General features: G+C 38.0%; 1 protein-coding gene across 2 annotated transcripts in view; it reads right to left on the minus strand.

Annotated features, from left to right (window-relative positions):
* The window catches only part of LOC129726695 (60S ribosomal protein L36), a 548,226-nt gene that overhangs the window by 98,467 nt on the left and 425,847 nt on the right, over positions 1–23,912 (minus strand). The gene's annotated exons all lie outside the window — the stretch shown is intronic.

Genomic DNA, 23,912 nt, shown 5'->3' on the forward strand with positions numbered 1-23,912 from the left:
ACTTACTCAATTCAACATACTATCATAAACATTTTTACTAGCGCAGATAATTCAAAATAAACAAGTAAACAAACGATTGCAAAAATGCGTCAATAACCTGTACCGTATTTTGGTGTTATATGACACAAATGTTTTCGACAGTGTATTTGTCGTATTCGATTGCCTGATTGGATGACTGTGCTATAACAACTATAACCTCTAATAGAATCGGATATTATGGTCAACAACAAAAGCCTGATTTTGCTGTTTTGTTTAATGTTTGCTTGTATGTTTTATATATATTTTTATATATTTAATTACATAAATTATATTTTTCGTTATCATTTCAACAGTCCATTTGCGTTTCTCTCAAAACGAGTTATTCACAACCTCATTTTCAGAACGATCCACGAGTTGTCATTAGCGAAATTTCATTATAACGATATAAAGAAAAGTCAACCTTAACGACTGGATTACAAGTTTTTCAAAGGTTAACTGGCACATGACAAATTTCTACTCCAAGTCAAGTTTACAAAATGTATAAAGTTATTTTTTCATTGGTTTTCCTAATAGTGATAGAATTTGGCCATTTTTAGCGCTAAAACTTCGTTTTTTTCAACAATCAAAATATTCATGAAAATGAACCTTTTCAGGCTTTTTTTTTGTTCATCTATAATTTATTTGCCACGGCACAAATACAATTCAATGTTTAACGGCGCCAATTATATCTGGTAGCTTACTTTCTAAAGTATCTTAATAACTAAAAGCAAATTTTTTATCCTCGCTGCCGACTACCAGCTGAAACTAAATCTAACTTAAAGCTAGAATGTTTTGCATTAAAAGCAAAACCAAACCAGGTTGTTATATGGTTTTCCATTGCCATAGGTTTCTAATAGAATCGGATATTATGGTTTACTTTTCGTATTTTAAACGTCTAATAGGTTTAAGATTTTTATACGATAAAGTAGATAACATAAAAGCAAAGGGATCAACAAAAAGATACTCAACAACAAAAGCCTATTTTTGCTGTTTTGTTAAATATTTGTTTGTATGTTATATATATTTTTATATATTTAATTTACATAAATTAAATATATAATTATCATTTCAACAGTCCATTAGCAATTCTCTCAAAACGAGTTATTCACAACCTCATTTCCAGAGCGATCTATAAGTTTTCATTAACAAAATTTTATTTCAAGTGGAAAATATAAAAAAAAGTCAATTCGACGGCGGGATTACTAGTTTTTTAAAGGTTAGCTGGCACATGACAAATTTCTAGTCCGAGTTAAGTTCACAAAACATATAAAGTTATTTTTCCATTAGTTTTCCTAATAGTGGTAGAATTTTTAATAAGCTTCCAAATAAAGCAATCGACAGGAAGTTATAGCATTTTGAAGCACAGCGATTAGCACGACGTTTTTAATTACAAAAATTGACTGTCGACGTCACAATTGTTACTTGTTACAATCGTTACTTGAGTGATTTTCTTCATTCGTTCTTTTCGAAATGTTTGTTATTATCGTTGTCAATCCTTGAATACTCTCTTTTTATTCATAATATTCTGTTTAGTCGAACAAATTTGCTATTGCCATTTTCAGCGCTAAAACTTCGTTTTTTCAAAAATCAAAATATTCATAAAAAGGAACCTTTTCAGCCTTGTCATAATCTCTAATTAATGTTTTTTAGGTTTTAGTTAAGGCGAGAAAAAATATTAATAGTGAACAGATATTACTTTGCCAATATCTCTTTTTAAGTTTTTGGAATATTGTTTTTTAAAGTGTTGGAATACTTACTTACTTTTACTTTGTTGGCTAACCGTTAACCGGTCTAGGGCCGAACGAATTAGAGATGTCCAGCTTCTTCTGTCTTGGGCAGCCGCTCTCCAGTCTCCTCGTACACCGTGCATCTTCTTCCACCGCGCACATCCACCGCGTGCGAGGCCTACCACGGAGTCGATGGCCTCTTCCTGGTTCTCTACAGAAGATAGTTTTGGCGGCTCTCTCGTCAGGCATCCTGGCTACATGTCCAGTCCATTGAAGCCTGCCCCGCTGTATTACCTTCACTGTATCAGCATGTTTGTATACCTGGTACAACTCGTGGTTCATGCGTCTGCGCCACACTCCATCTTCTAGTTTACCGCCAAGTATCGATCGCAGAACTTTACGCTCAAAAACTTCCGAGCACTCGTCGATCAGCTTCCTTCAGCGTCCATGCTTTATGTCCGTAAAGGGCCACCGGGAGTATCAGCGTCCTATACAGCGCTAGTTTTGTGCGAGTTTGCAAACTACGGGACCTTAGCTGGTTACGCAGTCCGTAGAAAGCCCTGTTCGCAGCTGCAACTCGTCGTTTCACTTCACGGCTCATATCGTTGTCACATGTCACAAGCGTACCAAGATAAACGAAATCGTCAACAACTTTAAATCGTACCCCATCTATCTCCACCTCAGCACCAACACCACGGGGACTCCCACGCTCTTTGCCAGCTACCATGTACTTCGTTTTGGCAGAGTTAATGACTAGTCCCAATCTCGCTGCTTCACTCTTAAAAGGTACGAAGACCTCCTCCACGGCCTTACGGTTGATACCGATAATATCGATGTCATCCGCAAAGCCAAGAAGCATATGAGATTTCGTGATGATCGTACCGTTTCTTTCCACATTTGCTCTTCGTACTGCACCCTCAAGAGCGATGTTTAACAGTAGGTTGGAGAGCGCATCCCCCTGCTTCAGTCCATCCAACGTTACGAACGCGGCTGATGTCTCGCCAGCTATTCGCACGCACGATTTTGATCCCTCCAGTGTCATACGACTCAGCTTTATTAGTTTCGTAGGGAAACCGTGTTCCAGCATGATCTGCCACAGCTCGTTTCTTTTCACTGAGTCGTATGCCGCCCTGAAGTCCACAAACAGATGGTGAGTCGGTAAGTTGTACCCCCGGAACTTATCTAGGATCTGTCGCAGGGTGAAAATTTCATCCGTTGTGGAACGCCCTTGTCGAAAACAAACCTGGTATTCGCCAACAAAGGATTCCGTTAACGGTCTCAATCTGAAGAACAGGATACGAGAGAGCACTTTATATGCGGAGTTGAGCAACGTTATGCCTCGATAGTTGCCACAATCCAATCGATGGCCCTTCCTATAGATTAGGGATATGAGGCCTTCCAACCAGTCGTTCGCATTTGTTCATCCGCCCAGATCCTTAGTATTATCTGGTGGATCGCATAGTACAGCCGCTCGCTTCCCGCTTTTAGAAGTTCGGCCGGGATACCGTCCTTCCCAGCGGCCTTGCCATTTTTCAGCTCACTAATCGCCTTTTTCACCTCCTCCTGTGTCGGTGGCTCCACAGCTTGTTCGTCACTCATAATCGTCATCCTGTTCCTGCTCTGCTCATCCGGCAGCCGTTACGCTGTCTTCCAAGCGTCGTATCTATCACATTTCTCGCAGTCGATTCGATGGCGCCGTGAATACCGCCGTCCTCCTGCTGTTCTGCGATCCGTTGATCCAGCTCTCTGGCGTATTCTGCTGCCACGCCATCAGCTTTCAACAGCTGAATGTTGAAACGCGTCGTCCTCTCTGTGCGAGATTTCAGCACGTTCGACAACCGTGCGCGGATCTTACAAACGACGAGATAATGGTCAGAGTCAATGTTTGGCGGCAAAGTTTATCAGCCTCAGGCCGTTTTCATTGGTTGACGAGTGGAGGCTATGCCTTCCAATGACCGGACGGAAGAATTCCTCCCTCCCAACCTGTGCGTTTGCGTCTCCGATGACGACTTTTACGTCGTGTTTTGGGCACTCGTCATGGATTCGCTCAAGCTTGTCATAGAACTCATCTTTGACTTCATCGGATTTGTCGTTTGTCGGTGCGTAGGTGTTTATTAAACTGTAGTTGAAGAATTTGCCCTTAATCCTCAACACGCATATACGGTCATCTACGGGCCTCCACCGGATGACTCTTGTTTTCTAATTTCCCAGCACTACGAAACCGACGCCCCGTTCCACTGCTTTGCCGCCACTGTAGTAAATGTGGTACTTGAAAGAAGTGCAATGGGGTCTACTGCACGGAATTCCCTTTCTCCGCAATTTGGCCACCGAACCTACAGAATCGCTGCGAATTCGACTCCCTGCCGCTGTATTTGTCGAGCAAGCAAGCCAGCCCGCGCCGGTTCATTGAGAGATCGGACGTTCCTAGTACCCAATTACCAATCGTTTACCTTAATCTTTTTTCGTGTTCGTAGCCTAGGTCGTTGCCGATTGATCCGTTCCGTATTTCTAAATTCGTTGTTCGTAGTTGAAGAAAGGTTTCGGTATGCTACCTTACCAGGGTCGCGGTACCTACATCCTGCTGATGGGGCTGGCATCTTAGGTGTAGCTGGCGAGGATACAGCATTCCATAATTCAGCCGCCTGCTCCGGGTCAGACGCTGTTGTACGCCACCCCTATGGGGATACAGCCGCGTACTACCCCCTTCCCAGTCAGCATACGACCATAGTTTCCACCGGGGGTTGGTTACCCGATCTCCGTTAAGGTTATTCGTATTCCGGTCGGCACCACGTGGAGGTTGGGATAGGAGTTGCTGGACAAAGGTGAATGGCCACATTAGGGTCTCAAGTTACACGTGTCCAGCCATTTGCCAACCAGTGTTGGAATACTGTACTATAAAAAAAAATTTAGTGTTGGAATACTGTACTATAAAAAAAATCACAGCTTTAATCTAAGATAAAATATTGAACATTTAAAAAAAAATTAAAACTTTTTAAATTTTTTTTTACTTGAAATATTTATCTGAATCTAAGCAATTTTAAAGGTAGTTTCTTCTGATATTTACCATTTCAAGGAAGTTGCTGCCACGATTAATCTTTACGTAAGATATGCTCTCGTGAAAAATGTGTCAAAAAATAAAAGAAAAAACAAATTTAAATCCGCTAAACTAAGAGATATTGTTACTCTTTCTTCTACAAAATGTGACAATTTATATTAATTTGATTTTTGTAGAACACTTGAATAATGTAAAATTAAGGGAAGAGAATTATCACGCAAAAACACATTTTAGGTGCCTTAGTTTAATACCTTATAACTTCGTAGGATCAAAAGAAATAATTTTTTGATCTTATGCAAACTTGCTCAAAATGGTTAGTTTTACAATGTGTCTGAAGAATGTTATCAAGTTAATCAAGAAATAAAAAAAGGTAATTTCTTCATTTCAGTGTACTGTACATCCCCCTAAAACCAAAAACTTTACCATCCAAATATAGTACTTACATAACAAAGACCCTTTATAGATAACATCAAAACGCTTAAACTATGCGTTTCGTCACAAACACCGATGTCCCACTATTTTCAATTTTGTCCCACTGTGGATTTTTTTCAGTTTCGAGATGCAAAGCAAACAACGCAATCTACTGTCCTATCTAGATGCTCCCCTCATTTGATACATGCTTAAGAGACGCACTGTAAAAGCACTTCAGTGAGCTCTTTAATTAGTTATTTAGCGTAATGTCCTTTCGTGTGAGATAGCTCGGATCAGTTGATTATCTCCCTAGAGAGATATTTCAGATTCCACCGTGGTGTTGTTTTGTAAGCTACTCAGATACCCACTTGCTTTCTGCAAGCAAGTGCCTCGCTTTGCCAATCAGTATGAGAGCCATTGTTTTCGCAGTAAAAGCTATTCTCCTACATGCTAGTGATTTTTTGAGAAGAAATGACAAGCCTTGTTACCGCACAGTCTTGGGAAGCAAAATCAATTATCACATAACGTTTGACCAGTTTTTTTTAATTGGTCCTTTTCTGTCATAGAGTTGACCAAAAATTTAAAGAAGATTGAAGGTAATGAGCATTTCAAGGAAAAATTTCATATTTTCCCGGAAGTATTTTTTTTATTTTGGAGATAGAATTTATTCAATCTATAATATCCACCATAACCACCGCGTTCCCATTAAAAAGTTAGGGCAATGCAGTATCATGATACAACCCGTATTTTGCTGTTCTCGAAGGTTCAAGAGCCAAGAGACCCCATCTTTTGTTATTTTTGCATTGCAGTAGCTTTTTTTAATGGAGACGCATAGTGGTTATAATAGAAAGAAAAGATCAAAAGTTCAACAATGCTTAACAAGTTTCCTCTATCTCACGTCTTTATTCAGATATCGATTTATAAAAGTAGAGATTTTGGGTATGATCGGAGCGATATAACAGAAGGGTTGTATGCGATATAACAGAAGGGTTATATGCATTGTTGAATTCGGGATCGCGAGTTCTTCGAATGATCTATCTTATCCCCATGTTCGTTTCATCCAACACTATTCATTAGTGTAAATCTCTGGAAATAATGCGGTGGCCCAGATTCAAATTAACTACTGGGAATACTCATATGCCATTTAGAAACTTATTAGTGTCATCACATTATTGTCAAAGAGTTGTTTTATTAGTGTTGGATAAAAGTTACACTGGTCGACAAAATGAAAAAAGTGCATTCCAAAAGGTCAAACCGGAAAAAATGAAAGATTGTAGCTATTCAACCATTCCTATGGATTTTGGTGCCTCTAGCCACAACCAAAACGCGTCAAATTACGTGAGAGTGTCGTATAGAAATTGCTCACAGGGTTCGTCGCTTTAACGTTTTGTTTACGAGGAAACTTATTTAAGTCTTTTAAAAAACGGTAATGGCTAGGGACACTAAAACTTACAGGAAAGGTTGAACAGTAGGGTGTCCCAAAAAAAATCGATGTTGAAAAACTCAAGGTGCTCAGCCCTAAATTGAAAGATAATGCTATTTATAGCATTTTTGTAGAACATTTCGACTTCCTAAAATATTGTTTCCAGGTTGCCCAAACGTGATTTATGAAAAAATTACTTTTTCAAGCTACAAACCCACTCTTTTGCACTTTTTTCAATTCTGTTCGATTCCTACATTTTTCCATATATTTTTTATTTTTGTGGGGTTATTTTCGAATATTTTGCATGGTTCAGTTCAGCATTGCATTAAGTTTTCTGACTTCCAGAGATAATTAAACATCACAGAAAAATTAATTTTTCTAATAATTTTTAAATAAAACCCTTCAAAACACAAATAAAAAAATTTTTTTGATCAAGAACTGAAATTTTCATTGCAAAGCGGGATTTACGACAAAAATTTATATGAAAAAAGATACTTGATATCTTATCGGGGAGCTGAGATATTGGCATTTTTTTATGTGATGAAAAACTATGCATTTTAACAAATATGTTTAATAACTGTTTTATTTTGGGAGATAAAAAATAACAATGTTCAGAAAACAAATGCGTTTTTGGATGCCTGATAACTTAGTAGAAGGTTAAAAAATTCGGAAAAATCTGCGAAAAAAGTTAGAACGAAAATTGTGATTTTTAGTGCCTTCTAATAGAAAACTCAATGTTGCACGTAATATGTAAGAGATAGAAACATGATGTCTTCGGTAGAATTTCTTGTTTTAAGATAACCTAAAACTTTGTCGAAGATACCTTGCGTCTATCTTATTCTGATTAAAAAGTTTTTTTTTATTTCACTCATTGGTGGATTGATCACCCATCTTTCTACATTCAAAGATGCATTTTCATTTTGCATTTGAAACTTCTCCGGACATACCTTATGGCTATAATCAACATTTGAATCACTATTTAGGAAATTATACGCACAAACGGCAAAATAAAACACTGTGCAATTGAAATATTGAGCTTTAGTGGCATTTTTGACAAAATGCGTAGTTTTCCGTCACATGTAAAAACGCCAATATCTCAGCCCCCGATAAGATATCAAGGATCTTTTTTCATATACACTTTCGTCTAGAATCCCGCTTAGCAGTAAAAATTTCAGTTCTTGATTAAAAAAATTTTTATATGTGTTTTAGAGGGTTTTATCTAAAAGCTATGAGAAAATTCACTTTTTTGTGACGTTCAATGGCTCTGTGAGTCAAAAAATTGAATGCGATGCTGAACCAAACCATGCAAAATATTCAAAAACAACCCCACAAAAATAAAAAAAATATATGGAAAAATATAGGAATTGAACAGATTTGAAAAAAGTGCAAAAGGGTGGTTTTTCAGCTTGAAAAAGTCATTTTTTTATAAATCACGTTTGGGCAACCTGAAAACGATTTTTTAGAAAGTCAAAATGTTCTACAAAAATGCTATGAATAACATTATCATTCAATTTAGGGCTGAGCACCTTGACTTTTTCAACATCGATTTTTTTGGGACACCCTATTGAACAGCTATAACCTTTGATTTTTTCCGGTTTGAGCTTTTGGAGTGCACCTGTGTTGATCAGTGAATTAGAGTATGGATTTATTAGAATTAGTTTTTATTGGAGATTTCAAGGACTTTCAATTTGCGTGTTTCTAAGTAAGTTTTCCGGACGTTTGCAGCATAAGACCGAGCATTTTCATGCAAAAGAATCACTTTTTCATACCTGGTTCCGCCAAATACCCAACCTAAGCTCTGTGGCCTGCATATTCGGCCGACATCGACATCGTGTCACAACGCATGGCCGGGCAGTCCACATGAAAATTCCAACCAATGGAACAGCTGTTTATAGGCGAAAAAACGACGCTCGGCGTCCTTCACCTTCCAACCTTAAGAAATCCAAGCTACTTGTTTTCGAACCATTGACAAAGCATGCAATCGGTTGGAAATCGCTTGGCTAGTAACTCATAATAACGAAGTAAGCTGTTCCTGAGTTTAACATGGGTTCTCATCGAACAATTCCTCAATTTAGCGTCTTCGAAGGTTTTTCGCTTTCTTCATGCGAACAGTCGTCAACACCGAAATTACCGTCTATAAAGCGACAGAACCAAACATGGCACATTGTTTCACTTACAGCAGCATTTATGTAAACTTTTTTTTACTCTCAAAAACTAGGGTGACCTAAATTTTCGATGAAATTTATTCTAATTTGATAGCATCCAATTTTTCTATTTCTATAGATAGTTGTTAACTTTCGAATACTACAATGCAAGTAATGTAACAAACAACCTTATGTAGTTATACGTCAACCTTACAGTCTTAGCTTTGCTCACAACCCTCCTCGTTTTTTTGCTATGAGAAGTAGTTACGCTGCACCAGTTTCTGACGCTGCTGTCATCGCTACCGCTACTGATACCCGAAAATATTACCTCTTCAATTTAGTATTTGATTTGTCCTCAGAAGAACAATTTGTTGTTCAATTTAATATCTGATATGATGCGACGCGTGTTCAGATGCTATTCCCGACAGTGGTAATTCACTTTGTCACGAGTGGTAATGGCGGATGAATTTGATATATGATGTGGTTGTCAAACTACTAGTTCAATGGATGTTTGCGTTGAACTAAACCTAGTTCGATGAAAATTTGCAGAGAACTAGTCATAGTTCAATGGAGAGATCCATTGAACTAGCAGTTTGACAGCCTCCACGAAATTTCAAATCTATCCGTCCCGACGCAGCGACCGCTTTTGCTATCCTCTGCCGCTGTTGCTTTTCGCTACCGCTGCACAGTGCACAGTGGGGCGACTCCAATACAAATGCTGGCCAAGCTAAAAAATGTCTTTAAATCATGGAAAATACATTGTTTTTATGTAATTTTGGGACGCTGAGTCCGAATTTGATATTATTTTTGCATGAAAATGCATACTCTTGATGCTAGTGGAATTTCAATGTTTTTTATATATATTATATGAGGAAAATTTTACGTCGGTTCCAATGTTTTGCAAAATAAAATGCATGATGCTTTAAAGACTTTCATATGCAATAAAAAAATAATGAATATATCATTCAGTTATAAAGAAAATTAAAAAAAATATCAATTGAAAAACTTGCTTTGTGTTGAAAATCACTCATGTCTTTTTTTTTAAAAGGGACTATATTACATTGCCTTTTTCACCGCATTCTTCTTTTTATTCACTTCCACCTTCATCTTCATATTTGTGTTCATTTTCAATACAGTTTTAATACATTCAAGAAAAGTTTCCAAAATACAGTTTCTAAAATCAAAATAATAATTCACTATTTGCATTGTAGAAATTGGCAGGCGTTTTATTATGTCTTGGTTTGGGTTTACACGATTATTTTAACATGTGACTGGTATGATACAAACTTAAAACATGGTTTTGGTACTAAGTGCTGGTGATCCAAAACATAAACAATTATTAGTTTTTGATACTGCGTTAAAAACGGAATATAGATGAGTTTAACTTGTAAATATGAAAATAGTGTGATCAATTATACTGAAACATGTTTGGAAACGTTGTTATTAACAAACTAGTGCGAGCCATTTGTTATTCTGTTGACGGTATGCAGTGTACAATTTAAATTAACATTTATAAAATCCGATATGTGCCGAACACTCGTTGTTTCTCTTCAAAAGAAGGGTACTCTGCGCAACTCTGCGCTGGATCGGACTAGATACATTTGAAAGCATTTTTTCCAAGCTATCTTTTAAAACTAGTGCCAATAGTGCCAAACCCTGCCGTCCAAACTTTAAACGCTGTTTTATGCAAAAAATACGTAATTTTTTGATTTCGCCTAATTTTTTTGAGTATTACAATGAAATTATACATTATCGAACGATAAAGATTTATTTTCCACTATTTTACAGACAACTTTTTCTTAGACGTCATCAATATTCAAGTTACCCTTGAGGCTCCAGCAAATTTCGCAACATTGCATTTATTTTCAAGAAAAACGCAAAAAAACGCTGACTTAGTACACTTTGAAAAATCATAGAAAATTCAAAATTTGTTGTATTACTCTAAAAATTTGGATTCTGACACTTCAATATTATACAACTATAGGAAAAATATAATTGAAATGAAATTCGCATTTTCAATTTTGGGTCGCTGGCCAGCGATTCCCCACTGTGCAGTGGTCGGAAAGGACTGAATTCCGGGCGAAATTAATAATTACTTAGGGTTGCCTCCTAGATAAACGATGTCTTCTCGAATATTGATCCTGAAACTATTGGCCAACTTTTGATAATGGCTAGGTAGTTCAAAATCCCACCGCTAGGGCGGCGCTGTCGCTAATTTCTCAAGGAAACAAAATAGAAGGATAATGTCCAAAGGAAGTTTGTAGAGAATAGTATTTTGAGAAATATTTCTTGGATATGGAATTAGTACATGATGTATTTTTTGAGAAATTTAGCAATTAATCTTAAAAAACATGATTCACGGCTACCTATAGCATGTCCAAGAAGAAAACCCCGAAAAATCTCGAATTTTGAGAGCCAGATATATCTAACAAAGTTAAGGTATGCGTAACGGCTATTGATGTGTAGGTAGTTTAAATTTTAATTTCATGAGTGGCGCCCCAAGCTAACTTTGCTTGCTAAAAAACGGTCGTATTTGTTTTTGATATTGTGAACGTTTAGCCGAAAATTGCCCAGAAAATTTTTTTGTTCATGTCTTTATAAACACGAGGCAACATTCTAGTTTTTGAATGAGCGCGGGTAAAGGCGAGGATACCATTTAAAAATCTACATAAAGTTGAAGTGACAAGTATTTTATTATACTTATTTTGTAGAGTGATTATTTGCATGAAACAACTATAAAGAGGATATCTGAAGTTGTTAGAATACTAGAGTAAGGCCATATGATCATTTCGACACTATTGTAACATTCATAACTACTTCTGCATTCTGTAATAAATCACCTGGGTAAACAACGTGAAAATGGAGAAGTCGTGAGTGCAGAAGAAGCCTACTTTCTCAACTCAGTTGAATGTATGACAACATCAGTTGAATGTATGACAACATTTTTATTATACACCCTAATGTAACTGAACTTCTTGAAAGACGTAGTTCTACGTCAAAATAATTCAGACAGGATTTTTTTGCATGAATTACTGTAAAAGTTTCAACTTCAAAAGAGACCGTAAGACCTATTCGGGTATGTCAAGGGCTCACATAGATTCTTACTTATAATCACGAACTAACCTCAATCAACGGTAGAGCAGGAAAATTCCGCTATTTGTGTTTACGAAACAGAGTTCTCTTTTTTGTGTTTGCGTCGAAAATTAAGTTACACGTCAGCAGTACACCGTTATTATTGCTGGCGTGATTTAAACGCGTGTACAGATAAGCTGAATACAACTCGTTTCCTCCAATCATTACGCAGAACATTAGCAACAGTTTAAACAGTCATCCATCCAAGCGGTTTCGAAATTTAAAAACAGAACTTTGTACACATGCATTTGTATTGAATACAGCGGTTCAATTTTTGTATACTGTGCAAATTCAAAATCCCGCCAGTCATTGTTTCCGTTCTAGTTTTAATGTCTAGTTTAAATTAACGTTTGTTCTGTCTTTCATCGACTTGTCTTATATTGTAACCATCAGTTTGAGTTCGAATATTTCTGAAGGTGAATGAACCTCACAGATTATCTGGATGTTTTTTGCTAGGAGAAAATTAAGCTCAGTTATTATTACCTCAAACTTGAAGTGAACCATCCTAGTGAACACCCACGACGATTGCAACCATCATGATTCGTAGCCGAAGAAAAACTTTTCGTAGCTCTTTTTTCCTCCTCAAGACGTCTCGCATTCAAGCAGAAACTTTCTTTAATCCTCTGTCAGATCAGAGAAGTTTCTGACAACCCCAGGACAGGTTGTCGTAAAGCCAGTTGTCGACTGTTCTGAAACTTTAGCCATCTGTGGGAGGGTGTTTTTCAAGAAGTCGGAGGGCGGGTACTTACTATGTTATTTCATCATCAAGTGGAGCTGCTCCAGCGGAACTGCTACCAAACTGTTTGTTGATAAAACACGCAAGCATTGCTGTTGCATTCTGCTCGAGGTGTATTTTTAGTTTGAAAATACCTCATCAATACTTGTGTCGCGACGTTAAGATAAACATGTCCTCTACGAGGTTGAATACTTTCTGCACCGCAAATATACTTGCTAGATTTCTTTTGATGTCGCTTTATCAGCGGTTTTATATCGCAGGGAAATTGCAACGAAATTGTCATACCATAAGTTTGACATTATCGCTTTTTTTCTGTGCGAAATAAGTCTACATCGGCTTTCGCATCACGTCCCAACTTATTTACCGCAAAGTTAAAAAGCTCGTTGATAATTATTAAATACATTTTAGATTGTACATTTCCTTTTGAAATTACCGCAGTATGTTACATATTTTAATTTCATTTCATGGAAAGTACTAGCCTGTTTATTTACAACCTTAAATGGAAATAATTTCAAATTCAATGGAAATATAATCTTTTTTCAGAGATAATGGCGAGCGGTTATCAATTGGATTACCTACAACAACATCCGAATCAATTTGCTCTTATATTCCGGGAGCTTAGTGTTGTATTTTGACCCCACGAATCCCAAAAAATGAGGAACTTTCCAAACACTCTCTCAGTGTTTTTTATGCGCGTGACAGAAATTAAAACTTTGCTGATATCATCAATTGAATTTTATATACTGTGATACGGTTTCAAGTAACATAGTCCGTTGACGTTAGTCACTTATTTTGCTTCAATTTACTCATAAGAAACATTTGGTCGAACTCCATTGAATAAATTATCGCTCATTGATAACGAAAATCACTGTCTCTACAAACAGAAAAAAACCTGGGTCGTACACAACAGTGACTGTTACACACAACCCGTCAGTAATATACTTAAGTAGTTATATTCAAATCATATTGTTGCTTAATGATGATGATGGTCCCGCCTCTTACCCCTACAAAGATTTGAGGTAGACGATTAGCTATTAGATAATTAGTTATTACTTCAATTAAACCAGAAAGCAAAAAAACGGACTGGTTTTGTCAATACAGATATAAAATCCTCCATAATATTCCAATGCTTAAACGGCAGTATTACTGAATAAAAAAAAAATTAAACACAAATTTCTAAGCCGTTCTACGACCAAGATTACCAAGTTCTAATTATTTTACTTCTTTCAATCAATTGAACATTATTCACATCTGAATTAAGCCAACACCCAATCTAGCCCACAGTTAAATTGCTACAGTCCCAACAAGGCCATTCCCGCCGAACTCAGCAAGCAAAGCACAGGTAAACCGTGTACTTAACATGAGACTCATGAGGATGTCCCCACCTAGGGAAGTCTAGAAAATTTCCAACACGAAAAAGTCCTAGAACAGCTAGGAATTTCAACGTCCAAAGACAATCAAAAGTGTCATAATTTTCCCGAGTAATCCGACGTATGCCCAGAACTACTTAAAAGTTTATTGTGTCACAAAAACTCAATTTTCATAACATACATCAGCATAATACATCTGTATGTATGTAAATAAAAAAAACCTTTATTTTTCAAAATGTCATATATTAATTTAAGAAAGGTAGTCAATTATATCTGTGTAACGCGCGCGATTCTCAAACCTTTGTAGACTTCTCATTTTTTTTTTACTACTACATCAAATACAAAATCCATCATTATCATCGGGACGAACATAATAGTTTTTACAATGCTAAAATAAATACTAAAAAGCTATTACAGCAAAAGTCCACATAAAATTATCCGTTATGAAAACTTCGTCAATTTAGTGCGTGTATCGTAAAACATTTCTGTTTAGCTGCCTAAAAAACAGCTTTGACGTGTGAAATACATTGTCTCTTGAACTCAAGTAGCGTTGCTGCACGTTTGACCTGTGTAGGCATCGAATTGAACACTTTAATTCCTTTAAAAAATAATGAATTCTGCGAAGCTCCAAAAATAAAATTTGGTGTTCGAATTTCTGTTGCGTTTCTAGTATTGTATCTATGAATATCGCTTCCTCTCACAATTCGATCACACAAATATCGAGGCAGCAATCCGTTAACTATTTTAAAAATGAACACCATCGTCATCAACACAATTCGCTGCTTCACAGATAACCATTGCAAGGCATCCAACATCAAGGCCGAGGAAGTGAATCTACTACATCTCAAAATTAACCGCATAACTTTATTCTGCAAACGCTGTAACCTCGATATTTGAGTTTCATTTGCCAAAAATAAAATGGAAGAGCAAAAGTCCAAGTGGGGAGAGATGATTGATTTATAGAGATGAATCTTGCTAAAAGTACTCAACTCTCTATTCAAACGACAGAGAATTCCATATTTTTTGGCAATTTTCTTGATGACATTGTCAATATGAATATTGAACTTAAGTTTGTCATCAATAGTCACGCCAAGATATTTCATCTCACGTACGCGTTCAAGTGTCTCGCTGTCAATTTCCACAGAGACATTTCCAGTAACACGGTTGCGCGAAATAACCATAAATTTGGTTTTACTTATATTCAGTTTTAGTTGTTTGAATTTCAACCATCTACTCAGCGAACACAAGTCCTCATTCAAGCGAATAATAGCAAAATCGAGATCTTTAGCTGCAATGAACAGTACAGTATCATCAGCAAAAAGGTTAATATCACAGAAACGTAAAACTTGTCTCATGTCATTAATGTACATTATGAATAAAATGGGCCCTAATACACTTCCTTGAGGTACTCCAAGAATGTTTCCCATGGGAAAAGATGTAAATTCATTGAAAATACTCCGTTGAGTTCTGTCACACAAGTAGCTCTCAAACCACTTGTATGCAGTACCTGTAATACCAAAGCGCTTTATTGTTCGTAACAATAAGGGCCTAGAAATTGTTTCGAAAGCGCGTTTTAAATCCAAGAACACTGCAACAATAGTTTATTTACGCTCAATATTTTCTTTCCATTTCGCTAACACCAAATTCAACGCAGTTTCACAAGAATGACCTTCTCGATAGCCTGATTGTTCTGGTATTAACAAACTGTTCATATTAAGATAATTTAAAAGTTGGCCTTTGATAACAAGTTCTAAAATTTTTTCTTATGTGTGCAACATGTTGATGGGACGAAACTCTTCGGCTTTACTCGTACCAGCAACCTTTTGAATAGGAACCACCAAAGATTCCTTCCAAACTCGTGGCACGTGCCCAGTTTGTAACGATTCATTGATTAGGCCAAGGAGGTCGTGTCCGATGACATGAAAGCAATCTTGGATCACTTTTGCATGACGGTATCGATTCCAGCCGTTTTTTGCATTGAAAAACAAATGTTTTTCAGTTCTATGTATGAAATAGGGTGAAAACCGGTCAAAGTACAGTTAACATTAATTGGCTGTTTCATTTCATCAGGTTCATCCACCAATTCAATAGATCGATTGATATCTGAAACACTATCGATAGAATAATTATTGAACTTAGAAGCGATTGCTTGTTCTGATCGTTCTTCTGTGCCATTAAAGGTTATGGACCGCGATTGGCAAACGCCAGGTTTCAACAATGACTTTAATATTTTCCATAACTCTTTGCTGTTATTTTTATGATGTTCAATTTTCCTCTGTATATATTCGCTCCGTGTTTTGATCAGAGTTTGAGAATATATATTACGCGCCATCGTATAGTTACGCCAGTGATCATTACTATTTGTTCTACAAAACTTTTTATACCATCCATCTCTCTTACGTTTGAGACGTAAAAGATCCAAAGTGTACCACTTGTTGGAGTTCTTCACAACAACAAACTTTTGTTCCACTAACTGATTAGTACACGTTTTTAAGACGTTATTGAGAACATTGGTTTTATGATCAAGGCACCCCGATAATGGGAAATCCACGTTTCTCGCGACAAGATCCGAAATCTTTCGTTTCGAGTAATTTTTCCAACACTTTAGTTTAACTAAATTATCATCACTGTTTATACTCTGATTTACAGTAATAACAAGAGTCTCATGATCGGTTATTTTCAATTCAGAATTTACTGCAGCGCGAACAGAATCAAAGTTTGTATAAACATGATCAATTAAAGTTTTACTGTGTCTAGAAATACGCGTATATTCAGTAACAACTTGTTTTAAATTGCAAAACTCTATTAATCTCTTCAAATGGCTCGAATTAAAGCTATCACGCCAGTTTATGTTAAAGTCACCAGCAATCACGTTAAATTTGCGGCTATCCACATATAACTCAAACCTGTTTTCTAGTATTTGTAAAAATCGCTGATCACTAGAACTAGGGGAATGATAAACTACACCAAAGTTACCAACCTTCATGCCTCGGTCCACTGTTATTGTTTGACATCTCCAATTGCAATGTCTTCATTTTGACTTTTCAAAAAGTCAATGAAGACATCTGAGGAATATTGATCGCTCATGCCCAACACTTTTAATCTTGGCACCGGAGGTGTGGGAACAACAGCTGTATAGCTTCCACCCAGATTACCTTCAATGCCATTTTTCACAACCTCCACATTTTCTTTTGTTGCACACTCAACAATAACAGAGCCGTCTTTCCCGGTTTTAAAGTTACTAATCTTGTGTGTTTTAGGATTTAATTTTGATTTTAAAAACTCCCGCGTAGCTTCGCTACTTTGGGTAGACTCTTTTGGTTTAATCACGATGACCGGACAAGCCTTACGTTTCTTACTACTGCTCAAAACGTTTGCATAGGTCATCGGTTCATCGCTAAAACTTTGTTTTTCATCTTCATTTAACTTTCATTTTTTAACCTTTTTAGCTGAATTACGGCTGAGATCAGCCGGTTCAGATATCACACTATTCATCGCAACTAAATCCCTATCACGTTTATTTTCAAAAAATGACAGAGTCATATTATTCATTTTTTCATGCATTAATTTTTCAAAATCGGCAACTCTTTCCTTCAGAGTACCATTTACATTCAATCTCATTTCTTCCATCCCGATCTTGAACGCGTTGTCATCTGAGCAGCAATGTTGTTTTGCAAATCTGTAAAAGAGGCAGAAATTTTGTTAATCTCGTCTCTTATTACTTTGACATCCAAAACCGATACATTCTGCTCATCACAACACTGAACCGATAGACAATTATCACACTTGAACAGAAGATTGTCATTCGCATTGATCAACTTAATAGCCGCATTACCGATGCCTACACAGCGAGAGTGAAATCTCTGTTTGCAGTTACAACAGTAAACGACATCGTTGATCACAACCGTTTGACTACACTTTGCACATTCCATTTTACCTACACAGTCGATGCTGTACGGCGACACAACACTACCGGCAGAGACAATTGAAAAAGAAAAAAACAATGCCGACGGCAGCCAGCCGTGGCGGAAAGCAAATAAAATTGCAAAATTTATTCAAAATAAGCAGCAGATATTACTGCACTTCTACTTATCCTGATGAAGATCTTTCTATAGTACACTTTAGACACTGAATATTCTATGTGCACACACAATTTCACACGTAAAAATTCGAAAATATCACAGCACGTTATAAACAAACTATGATGCTCGTCATTACGCACACTAGTACAAATCGTTAATGAGACATTAGAATACAACACAAAATTACCCCGTAGATTACGATCAAAACACGTAAATACCGCTGTGACATGCGTAATTTATTATTACTCACGAAGACCACGTGTTGCCTTTCAATACGTCACCGTCGCACGGCAGCCGCTACGATGGCTTTTGATTGTTTTGTAAACAAGTTGATTTGCCATCCAGTAAGCGAGCTGAGAATCCGTTTCCCCAATAGTCAGAGCTGTGCTCGAATTCGCAACGGAACCAACTAAGGGCCGCAAAGAATGGCAATGCATCCGCTTCATTGCATCATAATAAAATACCCTTTCACCCAGTCTCGTTTCATGTTTTTCATACGACATAAATTCCACCTGGCATTTGCCAACGACGGCAGTTCTGCGTGGCATTGTGTATTCGCAACTCCGCGCGCAACTTGCGTCAGCCGAGACCTTATCGCTTTCGACCAATCGCGAGTCGCACTCCGCTGACAGGCCTCCAACTTCCAACTCAGCAGGCCTTTGTTTTTGTTTTGATCCGAGCTGAGCCGAACACCAACGCGTTCGAACGAACGAATGTAGGTTGCGTGAAGACTGACACTGATGACGGGACGGATCTTGGGCCCACTACGTGTGTGGAAACGACTGGCGGGCGGCAGAAGACAAAAACAGAAAGGAAAATCGGAGCAAGGAGGACTTGAACTCAGGTTCTCCCGCTATCAGCTGATGATAGCTGCAGTCAAACCAGGCGGACGCGCCGCTCTCGAATACCTACTTGTTCCTTCTCTCAACAAAGGTGATAAGCTACGAGCATATACATGCATACACACGCATTTGCCTTGGCGAAAGGGGTTGTTTACGGTAGGCAGGTGCGCGAGTTCACGCGGCAGCTGGAAGGCGCGCGCGTGGCTTGACAACAGCGCTGGCTTTTTCAACCGAGTATAAATACCGAGAAATTTTATGATCGATATTGCCGAGCGCTAGCTGAGCTTTGCCCTTTGCTCAGGGGCACGGCGCGCGGCCGCCGCAGTGCTTTTGGCTCGCTAGGAAATTCCCTATTCGCCAAAGTAGGTGCTCTAATCTTGCCTTTCTTTGCGATAACTGATAACGACATCGGCGGGTGAAGGAGGGAAGTTGCTTTGTGCTTGCCTTACTTCGAGGCGTTCAAGTGTTTTGCTGTTGTTAAACAAAGAGAACATTCGCGCCGTTTTGTAAGGTTGAGATGGTTTAAATGCGAGATAATCTACCTACACAGGAAGTGGAGTGGGGTCGAAAGTCAGGATAGCCATTCCGTTCCGCTGTTCTGAGAATTGTTTTTTGCGAAAATGGCTAGTCATCAACCAAGTTAACGGTTTTAGCGAATGTGAATTAACTTATTATTAGAGTCAATTGACACTTAAAAATACTTTACTCTCAAAGTTAAAATTTAGCCTTGATGTTATCGAGGCCGATTTGTTATTTTCTAGTGGAATGTCAAGGCTTGTTATTGTTTCATTGGGTAAAGATATCGGGTAGCCTTATCATTATTTCAATATACCTACTATAAATATATAGTCGAGAGAATGAAAATTTAAAAAAATCGGTGGAGTATTAGTCAATCAGAGGTACAATGCAGCATTTACGTTTTATTTTTAGTCAATACAAGCTCAAGTCAATGGGGGATTTTATACAAATTCACCCTGTCAGTTTTCAGTGAAAGTTGAGAAATTTGGTGACATCAGTTGTTACTTTAAAACAACATTGCATATGAGTCATTCCATATGACCATGAAAACGCACAAATTTGGCATCGACCACCACGGATTTGGTTCAAAGTTGGGGGAATTATTCATCTAGGTTCACATGGAAAGAATTTCAGTTTTGGTGTCGACTGGATTACCCCCGCTCTGTGAGACTCCCCTTTTTGTTGAAAAATGGCGCATTTTTTGTTTGAAGTCTCTTTATTCTTCTTCCCAGAATTCATAGACGTAAGACGTCCGACAAATACTGATAGGTGATTTTTTAAGAAAATATACCTAGGAATCTGAAAAAAGAAAACCTTTGACATTATTTTAAATTTCACGTAAGAAACAACTATCACCCCGAGGTAATATGTGTCTATTTATTTATTTTCAATCATTTTTATCGATCTCCAAAAATTGAGGACATCTGTCTTTTGTGTTCAAGTGCCGAGGATAAGATAAAGTGATACGTACAATCAATTCACATTAAAGAAGATGTGGAATAATAATCCTAATTATAGTACTTTAAACACGCTTAAAACCTACTGCTGAGTTATTTAATCTAAACATATAAAAATGCAGTCCTGCCTGTCTGTCTGTCTGATCCATATAGGCTCGGAAACTACTGCACCGATCGTCGTGAAATTTTGTATATAGCGCTTTTAGGGGCCTCAAAAGGTTACTAAGATAGTTCGAGACCCCTTCCTATTCTGGAAGGGAGGGTCCCATACAACCAAATTTGGCATGTGAATGTTTTCAGAGGTAATAAATATTAGGATGGGGAAAAGTGATCGATTTTCCAGAACCAAGTTTTTTTTTGCTCCTTTTGGGGTCCCAAACAACCCAAAACTTATCGGAAGTCGATTGGTTTTGTCTCCACTTGGCGCATTACATTTCAATTTTGTATGGAAATTTATATGGGAAAACCTACTTTTTTGCATTTACCTTTCTAGAGAACTCAATAATGAACTAATATTGCACTACATTATGTAAAAGTATAGTTTTTTAGATGCCTAACAACTTTGCAGAAGGCACTGAAGAGCTAGAATGTCCCTGAGGAGAGCTTCAGCTGTTCAAAGTTGAGTATGTCGATTTAAATGCAGAAAATCTTGTTTTCTGCCTACTTTACCAATGTACCGGCGTCAGTAGGATTTCCATCAGAAGTAACCTGTTGTAACGAGTTTATACACCCAGCTGGATCAAGCAAACAAATTTAGGTCAATATTTTAGGCGTAGGTAGAATCTACAACGTGTTTCAGAGGTTACTTCTGATGGAAATCTGACTAACGCCGGTACACTGGCAGTGTTGGCAGAAAAAATGATTTGCAACATAATTTTCGACATACCCAACTTCGAACAGCTCCAGTATTTTTTTGAGACACCCTAGCTCTTTGATGTCTTTGGCCAAGTTGTCAGGCATCAAAAAACCTACCATTTGAAGTCATGAAACCTATGGTTTGGCCACTTTGAGCTCTTTAGAATAGAAAATGCAAAAACGTTGATTTTTCCATAAAAATCTCCATAGAAATTTGAAATGCAATGCGCCAAGCGGAGATAAAACCAATCGACTTCCGATAAATTTAGGATTGTTTGGGGCTCCAAATAGAACAAAAAAAAACTTGGTTCTGGCTTTCTGCTATCAAGTTTCGTTTTTTTTCCATATAACGATTCCTCACCCTAATAAATATGTTAATGGTGGTTCGACACCCCTCCTTCTTCTGAAAGAGAACGAATAAAGTAAATTGAACGAATAAAGTAAATTGAACCAGATATGACATATGGAGGTTTTTGGGAGCAAAAAAATATTTTATTGGTGCTTCCAGACCCCTTCCTCTTCTGAAATGGAGGGGTCCCATACAAATGAAACACAAATTTCTCACAACTCAAGAACCAATCAAGTAAATACAACCAAACTTGGCATGTGAATGTTTTTGGGGGTAACAAATTCATTCATGGTGGTTCGATACTCCACCCTTTTCTGAAAAAAGGGCTCCCAAACGAATTCGTTTATCTTGGTACGCTTGTGACATGTGACAACGATATGAACCGTGAAGTGAAACGACGAGTTGCAGCTGCGAACAGGGCCTTCTACGGACTACGTAACCAGCTAAGGTCCCGTAGTTTGCAAACTCGCACAAAATTAGCGCTGTATAGGACGCTGGTACTCCCGGTGGCCCTTTACGGACATGAAGTATGGACGCTGAAGGAAGCTGATCGACGAGTGCTCGAAGTGTTTGAGCTGCGATCGATACTTGGCGGTAAATTGAAAGATGGAACGGACAGGTTTCAGTGGGCTGGACATGTAGCCAGAATGCCTGACGAGAGAGCCGCAAAAACTATCTTCTGCAGAGAACCAGGAAGAGGCCATCGACTTCGTGGTAGGCCTCGCAAGCCTCGTAGGGCGCGGTGGAAAAAGATGCACGATCTTCTGGTGTACGAGAAGACTGGAGAACGGCTGCCCAAGACAGAATAAGCTGGACATCTATAATTTGTTCGGCCCTACACCGGTGAACGGTCCGTTAGCCAAAAAAGTAAAGTAAAGAAAGTAAAGTATGGCTTGAAATCTCGTCAGATATAATTTTTATTACACCGTACAAAAAAATCGCATTAAATTAGTCGCACAAATAAAAAACGCATTTAAAAAATTACCCAAGAAACGTCGCATAAAAACAAGTTTAACTATTTTGAAAAATGGACAATTTTGAAGAAAAAAGTTAAAAAAAAAAGTTATTTCCTCTCTCTCTGATATTCTTTTTGAAAAATTGATTCTTGCTTCGAGTGTTCATCAGGGCCGGCGTCACACTATTTTCCCGAGTGTGAAGTTAGGAATAGGGAAGGTTAATAGGTGGCCTTCCGGCAATTAGCCAGAACAATGCCATGTCGTTAGTTCTTTCTTCGTTTATTTTTGAATTTTCGCGACAAACTTGTTGAAGTAGATCTTACACTTCAGTTTTGCTCAAAAACTCTCGATGGAGTGCAACTAGGGGACGCTCCATTTCCTCCAACTAATGCTTCGTGTAGCGGGCCGACAGCAGATCCAGCCAGAAAACCGCGTTTTCGCCTTTATGGTATTTCTTGATGAACGAAGCAACTTCCGGCAGGCATTTCTTACTATTAATTTTCCCGTTCACGTCCAGTCCGGAACGAAAAAAAACCGGCTTTGGTATCCCCTTTTAGCTGATTGTCAGCCACAGCAGCACCTCTTGGGAAACATGGTGTGTGAACTTCGCCTTGGAGTTCACTTCCTTCGAGGAGGAAGTAAACTTACGATGTGCCCTACCATTAGTTGCCATCCATATTCGCCATGTAATTTTCTCAGGCTGGCCGTTGCACGCACCAAGCGTACTCAGTGCTGTGGCCACTTTTCCCTCGGTTTTCCTCTTTCACATCCTTTGGAGCTTCTTATTGGTTAGGGTCATCGGCCATTCGGAACCGGACTTTCTTTCGATGTCATGATTGTTGTCCAATAGTGCCAAGATATTGTAGAAGCCGAAACGGCCGTATCCGGTGTCCACAAAGTGTCACACGAGATCCGTTTTTGACGCGGCCGTACCGCGGGGTACCGTTCTTTGAACGCGCACACTTCTGAATGGAGTAGTTTCACTGTTTTCGACATCACGGTAAGAGTTCGAGTTAATTTTTTTTGCTGACTCATGGGTTACTATGATTGATACTGCATGGGTTGTTTCGTTAGTGGAGTAAAGGTAAACCCATAAAAGATCGACATTTTTTGTGCATTTTTTTAATGCAAACGTTAATGCCCAACAGTTTTGTCTCCTTGAAAAAAGTCACCATCCAAAATTGATAGTAGTTCCAAATTCTTGAGTTAGACTTGCCTTTTTTGCCATTCTTTTGATAGTTCCACAAATTGCGTCACAACACCTTATTCCGTGTGATGTGGTGAGAGAGTACCATCAAGCTTTTACAGGGTGTTCAAGATGTTCGATTACACTTTAA

Source organism: Wyeomyia smithii, chromosome 3 (genome assembly GCF_029784165.1).
Source record: "Wyeomyia smithii strain HCP4-BCI-WySm-NY-G18 chromosome 3, ASM2978416v1, whole genome shotgun sequence".
NCBI classification, from domain to species: domain Eukaryota; kingdom Metazoa; phylum Arthropoda; class Insecta; order Diptera; family Culicidae; genus Wyeomyia; species Wyeomyia smithii.